The 15,188-nt window shown below is 37.4% G+C and overlaps 1 pseudogene; it reads right to left on the reverse strand.

The window, feature by feature from the left end:
* LOC120245423 overlaps positions 1–14,338 on the reverse strand; it is a 41,379-nt pseudogene extending 27,041 nt beyond the window's left edge.
* Between the last annotated feature and the right edge of the window lie 850 nt (positions 14,339–15,188).

Here is a 15,188-nt window from a genome sequence, read left to right on the forward strand (position 1 = left end):
TAATTTGACATTCAGTCACATAATCTGGTTTTATATCATCATTCAGAAATGTGTTTAAATGAACCTGGAATTCAGTGACACTTAGAAAAATCAAGAATGCATTTTATTAATTTTGGTGCCAATTAAGTAGATAAAGTAACTACTAGAACTTGTTTGTACAAATGTCTTTTAAATATATCACATTCAAATTTTTGACATATAATTTTTATTAATAATGATTATAAGTTAGAGGAGATTTAAGAGTTTCAGGGTTTTATTTTTAATTAATTTATTTTGAGAGAGGTTGAGAGAGAGAGAAGAGAGAAAGAGAAAGCATAAACAGGTTAGAGAGAGAGAGAGAGAGAGAGAGAGAAACCTAAGCAGGCTCTGTGCTGACGATGTGGGGCTTGAACTCACTAACTGTGAGACCATGACCTAACTTTAATCAAGAGTCAGATGCTTAACCAACTGAGCCACAAAAGTGCCCCAAAAGATATAATAGTTATAAGAAATTAGAAACACTACAAGTAGAGAATAACAAGGATTTGCACAAGTCTTTCTTTAAAGAGGAAATTCTGTTATTAATCATATAAATTTTTTTATACCAGGAGATCTATTAAATTTCCAGTAGGTACTAATTATGTGAAAGCTTAATTTTTATAAAATGAATTATATTAAATTATGAACATATGTATCAGTTTCATAGAAATCCAAAGTGAATCTGAGATTTCTGTGCATAAGAATACATTTTTTCTTAATACAAAAATGCATAGCTACAAAATGCTTTCTCCTTTGCAACATGACAAACAAGTGTAGCATATTCAGTCCCTTATTTTTCATTCCTCTCAAAAAAAGAGATTAAATGACATTTTTGTTCAAATTCTTAATTTAAGTACATGAAATTTTCAACACATTTCACATTTTAGCTGTTTGGAAAATAGAGTAGAATTACCTGCTTTCCATCTCTCCACAAAAGAAAGATTTTGGGTAAAAGTTATATAAACAAGCTTTCATTTTATTTTATTTTTTTAAGTTTATATATTTTGAGAGAGAGAGAAAGAGAAAGAGAACATGAGGAGGGGAGCACGAGCAGGGGAGCGGCAGAGAGAAAGGGAAAGAGAGTGTTGTGCCCGAATCGCGAGTCCCCAGAGACCTCCAAGGAGCCGACACCGATGCAAGTACATAAGGGTCTTTATTACAAGCTCGAGCAGGGGCTCACCTGCCTACCGGTGTCGTGGCATCAAGGTAAAGCCCCGAACAACAGCGAGTAGGGTTTTTATGGGGTAAGGGACGGGGGTGTTACAGTGCACATGTTGTACGTATAGCATCATCACATAAGCACCAATCATAATTGTACACACCCATGGTAACAGTTATGACCATTCAGTATCTGTGAGGTGTCATTACTTTTGGCGGGACCCAATCATGACCTTTGAGAATCCTTTGAAAATGACCAATTATGAGGTGAGCTCAAAGGGCCTACATGGGGTTTAGGCAAGCGGTGAGTGATTGGCTAGTTTGTACAGAGTAACTACCTGCAGTTCCCAGCCCTGACTCAGACCACAGGAATGTTACACATATCTTTTGATTGGCTGATCCGAGGGTGGTTTCAGTTGAAGCTTTCCTGGAACTAGGGCTACGTGCAGCCAGAGGTTGCTCTTTTTTTTTTTTTTTAATTTTTTTTTTTATGTTTTATTTATTTCTAGGGGGGAGAGAGAGAGAGAGAGAGAGAGAGAGAGACAGCGTGAGCAAGGGAGGGTCAGAGAGAGAGGGAGTCACAGACTGAAACAGGCTCCAGGCTCTGAGCTGGCAGTCAGCACAGAGCCTGACGCGGGGCTCGAACCCACCAACCGCGAGATCATGACCTAAGCGAAAGTCGGACGCTTAACCGACTAAGCCACCCAGGCGCCCCAGCCCGAGGTTGCTCTTAATGGACTTAATTTCAGCTTCCTCAAGAGAGAATCCCATGCAGGCTCTGCACTGTCAGTGCAGAGCCTGACCCGGGGGCTGGAATTCACAAACTGCAAGATCATGATGTAAGTTCAAACCAAAAATGATGATAAACCAATTGAGCCACCCATTAGCCCCTACAATTTTTTTTAAATAAAATATATTCAATTGGAAATAGTATAAACATGTTTTTAAAGTAATATATATACATAGATATAAATGAGGTATCTGGGGCCATATTGCTTAAACTATGTATTATTAAATACAGTGCTTGATAACCAAAATCTAGTCTTAGAACTACACTTAAAATTGTAAAAGACAATTGTGAACATACGTTTGTATATATCTTCTTTTGGGTGGATTTTAGTTTCAAATAGCTTACTTATCAATACAATAGTCCTATTTATTTCTTAATGAGATTGATAAGCTGATAATAAAAAATATATAAAGACACAAAAGATCTAAGATAGACAAGACAAGTCTGAAAAAGAAAAACATTAGAGGATTATACTACCTGTTTTCGAGACTTAGTAAAAACCCACAGTTGTCGAAACACATAGAATGATAGAACAGAGTAGAGGGTCTCTAGTGGGCCTTCACATATATGAGCAGTTGATACTTGGCATATATGAAAAGGTAGCTCAATGCAGAAAGAATGATGTCTTCAAGAAATAGTGCTGAAACAATTAGGAAAAATGTGAATCTCTAACCTTACTTCAAACTCTATAAGAAAGTGACCTAGAAAAAGATCATATGTGGATGGATCATATATCTATACATATATAAAAACTATATAACTTCTTAGAGAAAGCATAGTAAAACATCTTTATGATCTTTGGAACATAATCTGTCAGTTTCTAATAACATGAGAAATAAATTTGACAGATAACCCAGCAATTCCACTCCTATGTATTTCCTGAAGGAAAAGCAGATGTATGTTCACATAGAGACTTCTGCAAAGGATGCTCATAGTTATTTCTTCCAGCGCCAAAATTGGAAACAAGTCAAATGTCAATTAATAAATGAATGGATAACTAAATCATGGTATATTTGTGCAATTCAATACCTCTCAGCAATGTAAGATATTTAAGAAACAAACTAAACCAAAAAAAAATGGGTGACTTTTAAAAGCATTCTGCAAAGCAATATAAGCCAGACATGAGACTTTGTTTTGTATAGCTACATTTATATAATATTTTAGAGTTATTGGATGCATTTTTGTATATAAATTACATCTTGGTAAAATTCACTTAAACATTAAAAACATAGTTGCTGGAGTGTGTTTTACTTAGACTTCCACTGCATATTACTGTTAGACCTCCCTTTCCAAAGGAGAATCACCGAGAACAAAGCCCGCAAAACACAGAAGGAGTTGGTTATTCAGGTTTATTTTAGTCCATCCTGGAAAGCCTCTCCTGAGCACCCAAAAAGTCCTTGGAAGAGCACCCCACTGAGCCATAGCTCAGGGTTTATATAGGAAGAAGGGTGAAGCCAGTATACAGAAGCGAGAATTTTGAGGTTAGAAGTGGGGGTTGCTTAACAGTTGCTTGAAAAACATGTTTGGCCATTCTAGTCGCAATGTTCCTTAAAGATTTACATCTCAGGGACTTGATGGAGCCAGGAGGAGCTGGGTTGCTCAATCCCTGACCTTTTACCAGAATGAAGTTTGAGAACAAACAATCGTTGGTATTTTCCTCATTTGCAGGCCCCTCACCCTTTGGCCCAAGGGAGTTTTTACATTACGATATTTTAAATATTTTAGCTTTTGATTAATATATGCTAACTAAATTAATTGTGGACAGACAAGCACAAGTAATAAGCAAAAGCTCAGAACTAGGATCACGCTGCCTCTAAGATGTAGGTTTCCATCCACTAATGTATGCTGGGTTTTAATATCTCTATTTATTAACATTATCCTAAATGTTAACATGAGGTGTCTGGAGCAGAGCCGGATATTAGGACTTACATAAAGTGATCACCACAGCAGCCCCCTGTTGCCCCAATTCTAGCCCCGAATATAACATTTTGAAAACCAGTCATCATCTTACACTTAAGTGAGCCTACTGCACGCGAGGAGTCCATGGAAAAGGAGGGTTGGTGGTTACATAGGAAACAGCTGTTTCTTCTCTCCTGAGTAGGAGATCTTTTCATTCCCTAGAGCAAACAATTTCTCCTTGGAAATACAAAGGAGAAAGGTCCAGAGCTTTTTCTCTTTAAAATGTAAATAAATTCCTCCTTCAGTAAGGGAAACCCTTTTCTTTGGATTTTCAACTCAGGAATGTTTTCAATAGTTCCAGATCTTATTCCTCCTTAAAATGTAATCGCATACTTTCAAGAGAGGTAAGTCTCTCTGCAGTCTCACTAGCCAGTCATAATATCTAGGCTCAACTTTTAACCCAGGTACCAAATTTTAGTAAAATTTGCTCTGAAAGCCCAAACTGAACACAAACAGTATTTTTTTAAATAGTTTATTGTCAAGTTGGTTTCCATATAACACCCAGTGCTCATCCCCACAAGTGCCCTCCTCCATGCCCATCTCCCCCCTGCCCCCCACACCCATGAGTCCTCAGTTTGTTCTCAGCATTCAAGAGTCTCTCATGGTTTGCCTCCCTCCCCTTCCCCTCTCTATTTCCCCAGTTCTCCCCCACGGTCCTCCATTAAGTTCCTCCTAATCCTCCTATACTTGCAAATATATGGTATCTGTCCTTCTCTGCCTGACTTATTTCGTTCGCTCAGCATAACACCCTCAAGGTCCATCCATGTTGCTACACATGGCCAGATTTCATTCTTTCTCATTGCCATGTAGTATTCCATGGTATAAATAAACCACATCTTCTTGATCCATTCGTCCATTGATGGACACTTACACTCTTTCCATGCAAAAACAGTATTTTTACCACAGTTCAACATCTATGAATCCTCTTTATTAAATATTCTTCTGTATTGTACTAATTCACACATATTACTGTATTATGTTGTATGAAACAAATTTATTTACCTATTCCATTTCATTGTACATTCAGTTTCCTTGCTTCTAATTTGCTGCAATTTTAAATAATATAGAAGAATTGCAAATAACATTCATTTTAGGTATTTCCCCAGCATAACTTTACAGAAGTGAAATTGTAGGATGGCAAATCATTTGTTTAAGTTAAATCCATTCAGGTGGAAATGTTATGTCAAAAATTAAATTATAAAAGTGTCTTCCAAAAAAGTGACTGCAATAAATACCTACAAAAGGACAATTTTAGAACTGTATAATATTAATTTTGACTGAATGCATATTACAATTATTAGTATATATTCAATTTTCTTTAATTTTGGTTTATTGAGTGCTTTGATCTGCAGATATTTCAAATGATATATTATAAATTATGCCAGTTTTCATCATTTGTATCCTTCTCATTTATATTTTAAAGTGTCATGAAGGAACAATCCAGATAAAAAAATGACATTTTCAGGGCTCCTGAGTGGCTCAGTCACTTAAGTGTCTGACTCTTGGTCATGATCTCAAGATTTGTGGGATTGAGTCCCCATTGGGGCCCCACCTCACAGCCTGAGCCTGCTTGGAATTCTCTCTTTGCCCTGCTCCCCTCATGTGCACAAGTTACTTTCCCTTTCTTTAAGTGAATAAACTTAAAAAAATACTTTGTTAAAAAATGACATTCTCTTCTGGTTATCTTATAGTGTTGTTTATAATATATGATTACCTAAAACATATGATAATATTAAAAAAATAAAAAACACAGAATAGGGACCCAATAATAAAACTGTATTTATATACAGATCCTGCTTGACTAGTGACAATGAACCCAAATGCTCACTGTTTTAAGTGCAGTAAAGATTTTAGCCATATCATTTATAGGAACTTGCATATAGTAATAACGTGCACTGTGTTATATGCAGTAATTTGAACACATTAAGTAAATAATCTACAAAATAATTTAAATATAATAATTTAAAGGAAGTAACATTAAATTAAATTAAAAATGAAGTGACAGGAAGAAACATGATCAGTGTCCAGATAAAAGAATAGGAAGAGAACCATAAAAATCAAGAAATAAGCTTGGGACAGTGGGTCTGAGCACCATGGCCCCAGGGGCTCCAGATTTCTATAACTCTTACTCATGTGAGAAAGGGAAATGAGAAGAGGTCACAGATGTAGAAGGAATGTCAGGTAAATCCTCGGCTTTTTATCTGAAGCCCAGTACATGGAAGAAGAGCGGCATTTCATACAGTTTGTACCCAAACCAAAGGCCCACTGCTGTGGGAAAGGCTGCTTGACTCAGAGGAGGAGCCCATTAAACCGGAGCTCTTCAAGACAATCAGTCGAAGGCCATCTTCCGAAGGAATGACCAAGACAACCAGGAACACAAAATATGCACAAGAGAGATTTACGTGTCTTTAGAAGGAGATTATGTCCATGCTGAGTGATGGGAAGTATTTTTACCAGGAGAGAGAGATCAGAGTGAGGTTTTGGTTATCCATAGCTACACTGTGTGCAGAGAAGGAGACAAAACTCCAAGTGTGGGAGAAGAGAGGAAGCAAAGGGTAACTCTATCATTGCTCTAGTATGGCATGGGATTAACATTTGTTAAGAAGTCATCTTTTGTACTACTTAGTGTTCAGGGAATATTCTGTCACATAAAGACATCATCACAATTTAAATAAATAAATAAAAAAGTTTTATAGATGAGAAGATAAGAATGAGGAGGCAGGTGAAGAGAGATAAAAACAAGGGGGTGGGAAATGTAGTCATAAAGAAAATGAATTAGGCAAAAACAGACACATAGACCAATGGAACAGAACTGAGAACTCAGAGGTGGACCCAAAAGTATACAGCCAACTACTCTTTGACAAAGCAGGAAAGAATATCCAATGGAAAAAAGACAGCCTCTTTAACAGATGGTGTTGGGAAAACTGGACAGCAACATGCAGAAAAATGAAACTAGATCATTTTCTCACACCATACACAAAAATAAACTCAAAATGGATAAAGGACCTGAACATGAGACAGGAAACCATCAAAACCCTAGAGAAGAAAGCAGGAAACAACCTCCTTGACCTCCACCGCAGCAACTTCTTACTTGACACATCCCCAAAGGTAAGGGAATCAAGAGCAAAAATAAGCTATTGGGACCTCATCAAGATTAAAAGCTTCTGCACCGCAAAAGAACAATCAATAAAACTAATAGGCAACCAAAGGAATGGGAAAAGATAGTTGCAAATGACATATCAGATAAAGGGTTAATATCCAAAATCTATAAGGAACACATCAAACTCTACACCCAGAAAACAAACAACCCATTGAAGAAATGGGCAGAAGATATGAACAGACACTTCTCCAAAGAGGACATCCAGATGGCCAACAGACACATGAAACGATGCTCAGCATCCTTCCTCATCAGGGAAATACAAATCAAAACCACACTGAGATACCACCTCACACCAGTCAGAGTGGCTAAAATGAGCAAATCAGAGAACTCTAGATGCTGGCGAGGATGTGGAGAAACGGGCACCCTTCTTCACTGTTGGAGGGAATGTAAACTGGTGCAGCCCCTCTGGAAAACAGTGTGGAGGTTCCTCAAAAAATTAACAATAGAACTCCCTAGGACCCAACAATAGCACTCCTATGAATTTACCCGAGGGACATAGGAATGCTGATGCATAGGAGCACATGCACCCCAATGTTCATAGCAGCACTCTCAACAATACCCAAAACCTGGAAAGAGCCTAAGTGTCCATCAACGGACGAATGGATCAAGAAGATGTGGTTTATCTATACCATGGAATACTACATGGCAATGAGAAAGAATGAAATCTGGCCATGTGTAGCAACATGGATGGACCTTGAGGGTGTTATGCTGAGCGAAATAAGTCAGGCAGAGAAGGACAAATATCATATGTTTGCACGTATAGGAGGATTAGGAGGAACTTGACGGAGGAACAAGGGGGAGAAGAAGGGGGGAAATGGTGGGGGAAAGGGAGAGAGGCAAACCATGAGAGACTTTGAATGCTGATAACAAACCGAGGACTGATGGGTGTGGGGGAGGATGGTGGAGATGGGCATGGAGGAGGGCACTTGTGGGGATGGGCACTGGGTGTTATATGGAAACCAACTTGACAATAAACTATTTGTAAAAAAATAAATAAATAAATAAAGACTATAACTTGCTCATAAAAGAAAAAGAAAATGAATTAGGGAAAAGTGAAGTAAGATCTGACTTCATTTTTGAGATATATACATGTCAAGAGTGTACATTTCAAGTGACAAAATGAACTACCATGAGTGGATATATGCATTTAAACACATTATTTTTGCTAAAGAAAAAAAGTATCAGAAGTTGTAATGAGGGATGGATATGAGAATATAAGAAAAAACAATATATATTTTTTTAAATCTGAACATTATTTCTTTTCCTATTTTCATTATTTTTTGTTCCTAACAAATATAGGTTCTTAACTGTATGTGAAATCTGCAGTGTATTATGACATTCATTCTATTCTCACTCTTCATATACATTTTGAATATATGTATATATGCATATGTGCATTTTATATACATTATATATCCATTATATGCATTTTGAATATATATTTTTGAATGAATACATATTGTTGAATGAATGTATATATATATATATATATATATATATATACACACATATATATTTATATCCAGACAGAGAGAGAGCATGGGAGACAACTTAATAACCACTCTGATCATGGCTCACATTATCTTTTTCAGCAACACTCCTTTTCCTCATTCACAGCGTGAGATTTTGCTCATATTGAGTTTCTCCGTCTCACACACCAGCACGACTGCATGGAATGTTGGAAGGTCTCACTTCTCGTCAGTAGGAAGTTCGGTTATATTGTTTCCCACTGTGCTTCACTGAGTCCTCCGTACTATTCTTCAAGCTCCTTGCTTCCATCAGTCTCCTTTCATCTTTCTGTGGTTTTGTACTATTACCCAGTCTTTCCCCACTCTCCAGCCAGCTCCACTATTTCAAGGGTGTCTTTGATACTAGTGGATAGAGTAAGATAGAAAGCAATATAGAGGTAGTCCTTCATATTCTTTTGTTAGTAAGGAAATTAGTATTAGTGTAGCTCTTTCATAAAAACCTTGGGATTTTGATGTATATCCTCAAGAGAATATCATGAAAGCATGTTGGTTCACAAGCTGTCCCCTCTATACAGAAAGTAAGAGGAGATCAAAAAAAGAGGCAGCCTTTCCAGATTGGGAGGTGGCAGGTTGAATAAGCAAGGAACTTACTTATGAGGCTTGTCTTGGACAGCCATAGAGTGAGTAGACGTCTCCACCTACCTGCCATGAGATGAACCATTATCTAGAGGTCTTAACTGGGTTCAGTCACAGTATATTATCCAGATGGTCTCAACAACACATTGCTATCTCAAGTCTGCTTCCTAGAAACAGCTCCCACTGTGGGAAAGGTGGGGTGTGTGTACATTTTTTTTAAAAAAAATACTAAGATCTTTATTGATATTAATATTTTAAAATCTCTTCTTAAAATTTTTATTTATTTATTTTTATTTTTATTTTTTTAAATTTATTTATTTATTTATTTATTTTACAAATAGTTTATTGTCAAATTAGTTTCCACATAACACTCAGTGCTCATCCCCACAAGTGCCCTCCTCCATGCCCATCCCCCCCCCCCCCCCCCCCACCAGTCCTCAGTTTTTGTCAGCATTCAAGAGTCTCTCATGGTTTGCCTCTCTCCCTTTCCCCCACAATTTCCCCCTTTCTTCTCCCCCTTGTTCCTCAGTTAAGCTCCTCCTAATCCTCCTATACGTGCAAACATATGATATTTGTCCTTTTCTGCCTGACTTATTTCACTCAGCATAACACCCTCAATGTCCATCCATGTTGCTACACATGGCCAGATTTCATTGTTTCTCATTGCTATGTAGTATTCCATGGTATAGATAAACCACATCTTCTTGATCCATTCATCTGTTGATGGACACTTAGGCTCTTTCCATGTTTTGGCTATTGTGGAGAGTGCCGCTATGAACATTGGGGTACATGTGCTCCTATGCCTCAGCATTTCTGTATCCTTTGGGTGTGTGTACATTTCAAGCATAGGAGAGAAGGTGAGGTGTCTCGGATTGCAGAGTCCAGTTCCTGGGGCAACTCATGGCTGTGTCCTCTCTGTTACCTCCTCCAACAAAGCAAGAGAAATTTGGTCTGCCATTTTATCCATGACTATTTTCAATTCTATCAATTTAATTGCTACTTTTGCTTTCCACTTGGCTCTTCCTTAAATATTTTTTTATGAAGGGTTATAATAGAGAATCAAAATAGGAAAAGAATGAAATCGATGTCTTTGGCTTTTGGATCCTAGACTTCTGTACTAACTTTGCTTCAATTTTGTTTCCATCCTCTTGTTCCTTGAGTTGATCTCAATATTTGATCAGCCTGCTTATTATGTATGTGATACATATATGAGTGAGACAAATGAGTGTCTCTATCAAGCAAATGATATTTCATTCATCACTCTCCTTCACAGGATAAAATTTTTAAGATTTCGGGTACTCTGAACTCTCTATTTGTATTAAATTATTAGCTTTATGATCCTAGATAAATGACTTAATGTCTTATTTTCTCAAATTTATCAAGCTTATAATTTCTTGAAAATATCAAATAATAGCGATGAAAATAGTAATAACAGCTAATTAATAAAATAAAGATTGGATTAATAATTCACCTTAATAATTTAGCTTAAAATTCTGACACTGGTTAGTGCTCAAGAAATGCCACATTATTATATTTGCTGCATCAGTTTTCTCTGCCTAATGTGTCACTATGTTCATCTTGTCTTCTAAACTCTGTCTTCTTTCCTTTTTTCCTCCTGACACCAACATTCTAGCTTTCTGCTTCCCTAATAAGCAAACATCCTCAACTAAAACTGTACATTCTACCCTTTAAACTCTGTATATCCCACATAAATGATTTCAAGGTGGTTTCAACACATGTGACTCTCTTGAATATTCATCTATGACATGCTAAGGTCCAATCAAATTTGACAAAATCTTTGATATGTTTGATAAGATATTTTACCTAACACTTCTAGAAACACAGTTCCACTGACTTAACCCTAAAGCCAGATAAAAGTGCATGATGGGAGGGCAAGCTGAGAGGCTGACTTCCTTTCAGAAACGGAGACGGTTGAGCTCCCTTGCCTATGAAATGAAATGTCATATGAGATTTCACTTGAAAAACCGTAACATAAGGGGTGCCTGGGAGGCTCAGTTGGTGAAGTGCCAGACTTTGACTCAGGTCGTGATCTCACGGTTCATGGGTTTGAGCTTTACGTGGGGCTCTGTACTGACTGTGAGCTCAGAGCCTGGAGCCTGTTTCAGATTCTGTATCTTTCTCTCTGACCCACCACTGCTCACGCTGTCTCCCTCTCTCTCAGAAATAAATAAAACATTTTGAAGTTTTTTTTTTTAAAGAAAAAAAAAAGAAAAACCATAGCATGTACTGCCTATCTGAAGATGTACATAAAGATGAAACTCTTCTACCTTCCAAAAAACAAAATAAAATGCAGGACCACAACAACAATATTAAAAAAACAATCTTGGAGGGAGCTCAGAAAACCGCATGTGTCGATCTGCTGGGTTGATGTCTGAATCTGTGCTGTCTTCTATGTCATCACAGGGCTGGAGGCTTGAGTTACAAATAAAGTAATTTCTTCAGGATATCAGAACACATGATCAGCATGGAGGCAACGTCAAACACTACTAAACATAAAGCGTGGAAAGAGACAAAGGTGGCCAAAGAAGAGCTGAAGCCAACATAAGCTTACCAAACAGAGAAAAATAAAAATAGAAAAAAAACAAAATAAAAGTCAATAAAAAGTAAATTGAAAATTAAATAAATTCATCTTGAGATGGACTTATTGCAGATGAAACTAAAATAATTGAATAATTACAAAATGAGTATAAAATAATTGCACATATTATATTTGCAAATATAAAGAGAGAGGCAATGTCCCATTCCAAAATTATGGAATTTTTTAAATGTTTATTTATTTTTGAGAGAGAGACAGAGACAGAGTATGAGCTGGAGAGAGTTAGAGAGAGTAGACAGAGACTACGAAGCAACTCCAAGCCTGAGCTGTCGACACAGACCCTGACAGGGGACTTGAACAACTCACAAACCATGAGATCATGACCTGGGCTGAAGTCATACACTTAACCTACTGAGCCACATAGGCAACCCCCCCCAACCTCCAAAATTATGTTCTTTTAAAAAAAGAAAATATAAATAGTTTGCATTCCTGACTACATACTCTATGGACTTCAAGCCATATATATGGCAAGAGCCTTAAAAACACCCTTTATCTCCTTTCTAATGGTTCTGATTTTCTGATTGAACATGAACTGACAGACCATTTTCTACTAAAAATGTTTCCAGAAAACATGGATACGTTCTGTGAACTGATTCTTAGACATATGGACTTGTTTTTCGAATCTGATTAGATTTGAAGGTGTTATTGACTCTGTTTCTAGTACTAACGGGGCATGCAGGGGCATAAATATATTTATGGAGATAATCACATACTAATCAACTGGCAAAGTATGCATTTCCTCGTCCTGCAATGTTGGGCTTTGGTGATGTAGAGTTCTTAATTCCAAATCAGGGATACTTCCATCATGTGCACAAGCAACGGTTCCATTCATGGAGAAGTTGAGACTGCCACATACACACTGAGTTCCTCATGCCAATGAACCGACCGACAAAGAAGGGAGTTATTGGATGGGTGACTGATTTGGATAACCGAGGCAGAACTGGGGTTGCTACAATGGAGAAGGGAAATGAGGAATATGTCTGGAATGTAGGAAATCTTCTAGGTGTGTTACTTAGTACTCCCATTCCCTGCAATTGAAGTCAATAGAAAACTAAAGCAACCCAAGTGTGGTTTCAAGATGTAAGATTTAAGGCTTGGGTCATCCCAGCTGGCAAAAAACCACAACCAGCTGAGGTGCTTTCTAAGAGCAAAGACATATAGAATGGGTAGGGGGAGCTATAACTAAGTGAAGAGTTGTAGAAACAAAAACTGCAATAGTTATCAGTAGTTCTTTCTTATTTTCATATGAATAGATATGTTTGTGTGTGTATGTGCTATGGCTTTGTTAAATTAACATTTAAGTAAAGCCTCCAGGTGTTGGATGGTGAACTAAGATTTAATAAAAGACCACAACTGAAATTGAAATAGAGAGGTTTGTCCTGCATAGGTCCTGGAGGAAGTACACAGGACACCTTGAGAGGCCATAAGCAGCAGTTAAGACAGGGTGCAGGTAGAGCAAGAGATAGAGCCTGAGTCAAATATCTCCATTAAAGTCTATGGTTAGAGTGGTTTGGGATTCCCAGGCTAAGACCATATTGGTCAGTTGACAAACAAACACACAAAAAATAGTGGGGTTTTGGCAATTTCAAAGAGATTGATAGATAAAAGGGGCTGCGGGAGGCGGAAGAGATTGTTTATCACAAGGCCTGTTGGGAAAATTATTTCAGGACTTAAATTTGCTTGTGAGTCTGCAGGCTGCCCCTAGAGCATGTGCTTGTGTGATGGACTAGTGTTAGTCTGAGGCCCCCCACGGGTTGCTTGGCCAAACTAATAAAATGGATACTGAGGCAGCAATACCATGGAGTAGCTTAGGTAACTTCCCCACAGTATGTATTTATAAGAATTTCTCCCTTCACCTTACCCTATCAATGACAATAATGTATGTTAATAGTAGTTAACTTTACATCTCAATGTTTACGTTGTAAGCACGATAGTGATACCCGGGTAGAAAAATAACGAACATCAAATAAAGATGGAAAATAGTTTTAGTATCTTTTTCTAGGGGAAAAAACAAAGAGTTTGTTTTCAGCACCATATAAGACAGTAAGACAGTAGTATCAGGGCTGGTGGAATGTGATTCCATTAATGCTTTATTTGGAAGCTATGTAGGGTTTTAGGAATCTTGTTTGGATGCTGGGCTTATGAGTTGTACTACCATGGCTTTATGATACATCCCATGATTCTGCTAAATTATGTTTCCTCAAATTTTCTCCCCAGTGTATTCTGGTTAGAGTAGGCCACGAGAGATATGTTGTGTGTGATATGAGGTGAACATGAAGGAGCACCCACGCCCTTTCCCAATCAGAAGGCTGGTGAAGAAGCACCAGGTGCAATTTCAGCTCATATATGTTGTTACTTATTTGCTGGCTCACCTCATTGGCATGGGACAGCCATTCACCAGAAGCTGTGGCACCTTCCCCAGCTGTGGAGCCAGTGAATATGTAGGTCCATGAAAACGTTTGCCAAGATTCCTGCAGGACGCCAGCGTCATCAAATTGGGAGGTGCTGAGAGACGAACAGTTTCCACTCATTGGCTGTGTGTTGCAGTGGATCCTAACCCTCCTCCACTTTATACCTACCTTCCCTTCTTGATGGCTTCAAATCAAAAGTCAAAAGGCAGAGTTTCTTTTCATTCATCTCCCACAGTTACACACAAATTTCTATAACAGAGCATACATATAAAGGCTGCCTCTCTGATTGACCCCTGATTCATACACCGGTTTACCAGCTAGTAAATGTTATTATAAAACTTCTACATTTTAAGCAGGCATTGGAGCATAATAGAAAATTTATATATGGACTCTTTCATATAGAAATTGAACACAGGTGAAAAGTGACATCTCAAATTCGTGGAGAAATGAACAAAAATAAATCATTTAGAGCCAACCAGACAGTTATTTGGGAAAAATAAAATTGGATGCACATGTCACACTGTATACAAAACTAGATCCCAAGTAGATCAGAAATCTCAATTCTGAGAAAGGAATTACACGAATACTAAAAAAGAAAAACATCCAAGCACAAAACAGGTAATTTCTGTCGTAATATTGCAGGCATAAGAAAAACCTTCCTAACTCTGCCCTAAAAAAAACTAGAAGCTATGAAAGACTGTACAAATAAATTCAACTACTTATTGTCTATATGGAAGTGAGCAATTACAATTCCCTATATATAAAAGTGATTACTGTGATTTGACTAATACACAGCATATTATGAATATGAAATATGTTATTTTATGTGAAATGCATATGGGCATATATCATGGCCAGAGAAAGAATGGAAAAATCTGTTACTATTGTTATGATTGCCATTATTATTGGTCGTAGTAATAACAGCATCATTAGCATTAGTAGTATCAGTATCAGTATTATTACATTATTG

This window comes from Hyaena hyaena, unplaced genomic scaffold (genome assembly GCF_003009895.1).
Source record: "Hyaena hyaena isolate Hyena2069 unplaced genomic scaffold, ASM300989v1 scaffold_416, whole genome shotgun sequence".
NCBI lineage: Eukaryota > Metazoa > Chordata > Mammalia > Carnivora > Hyaenidae > Hyaena > Hyaena hyaena.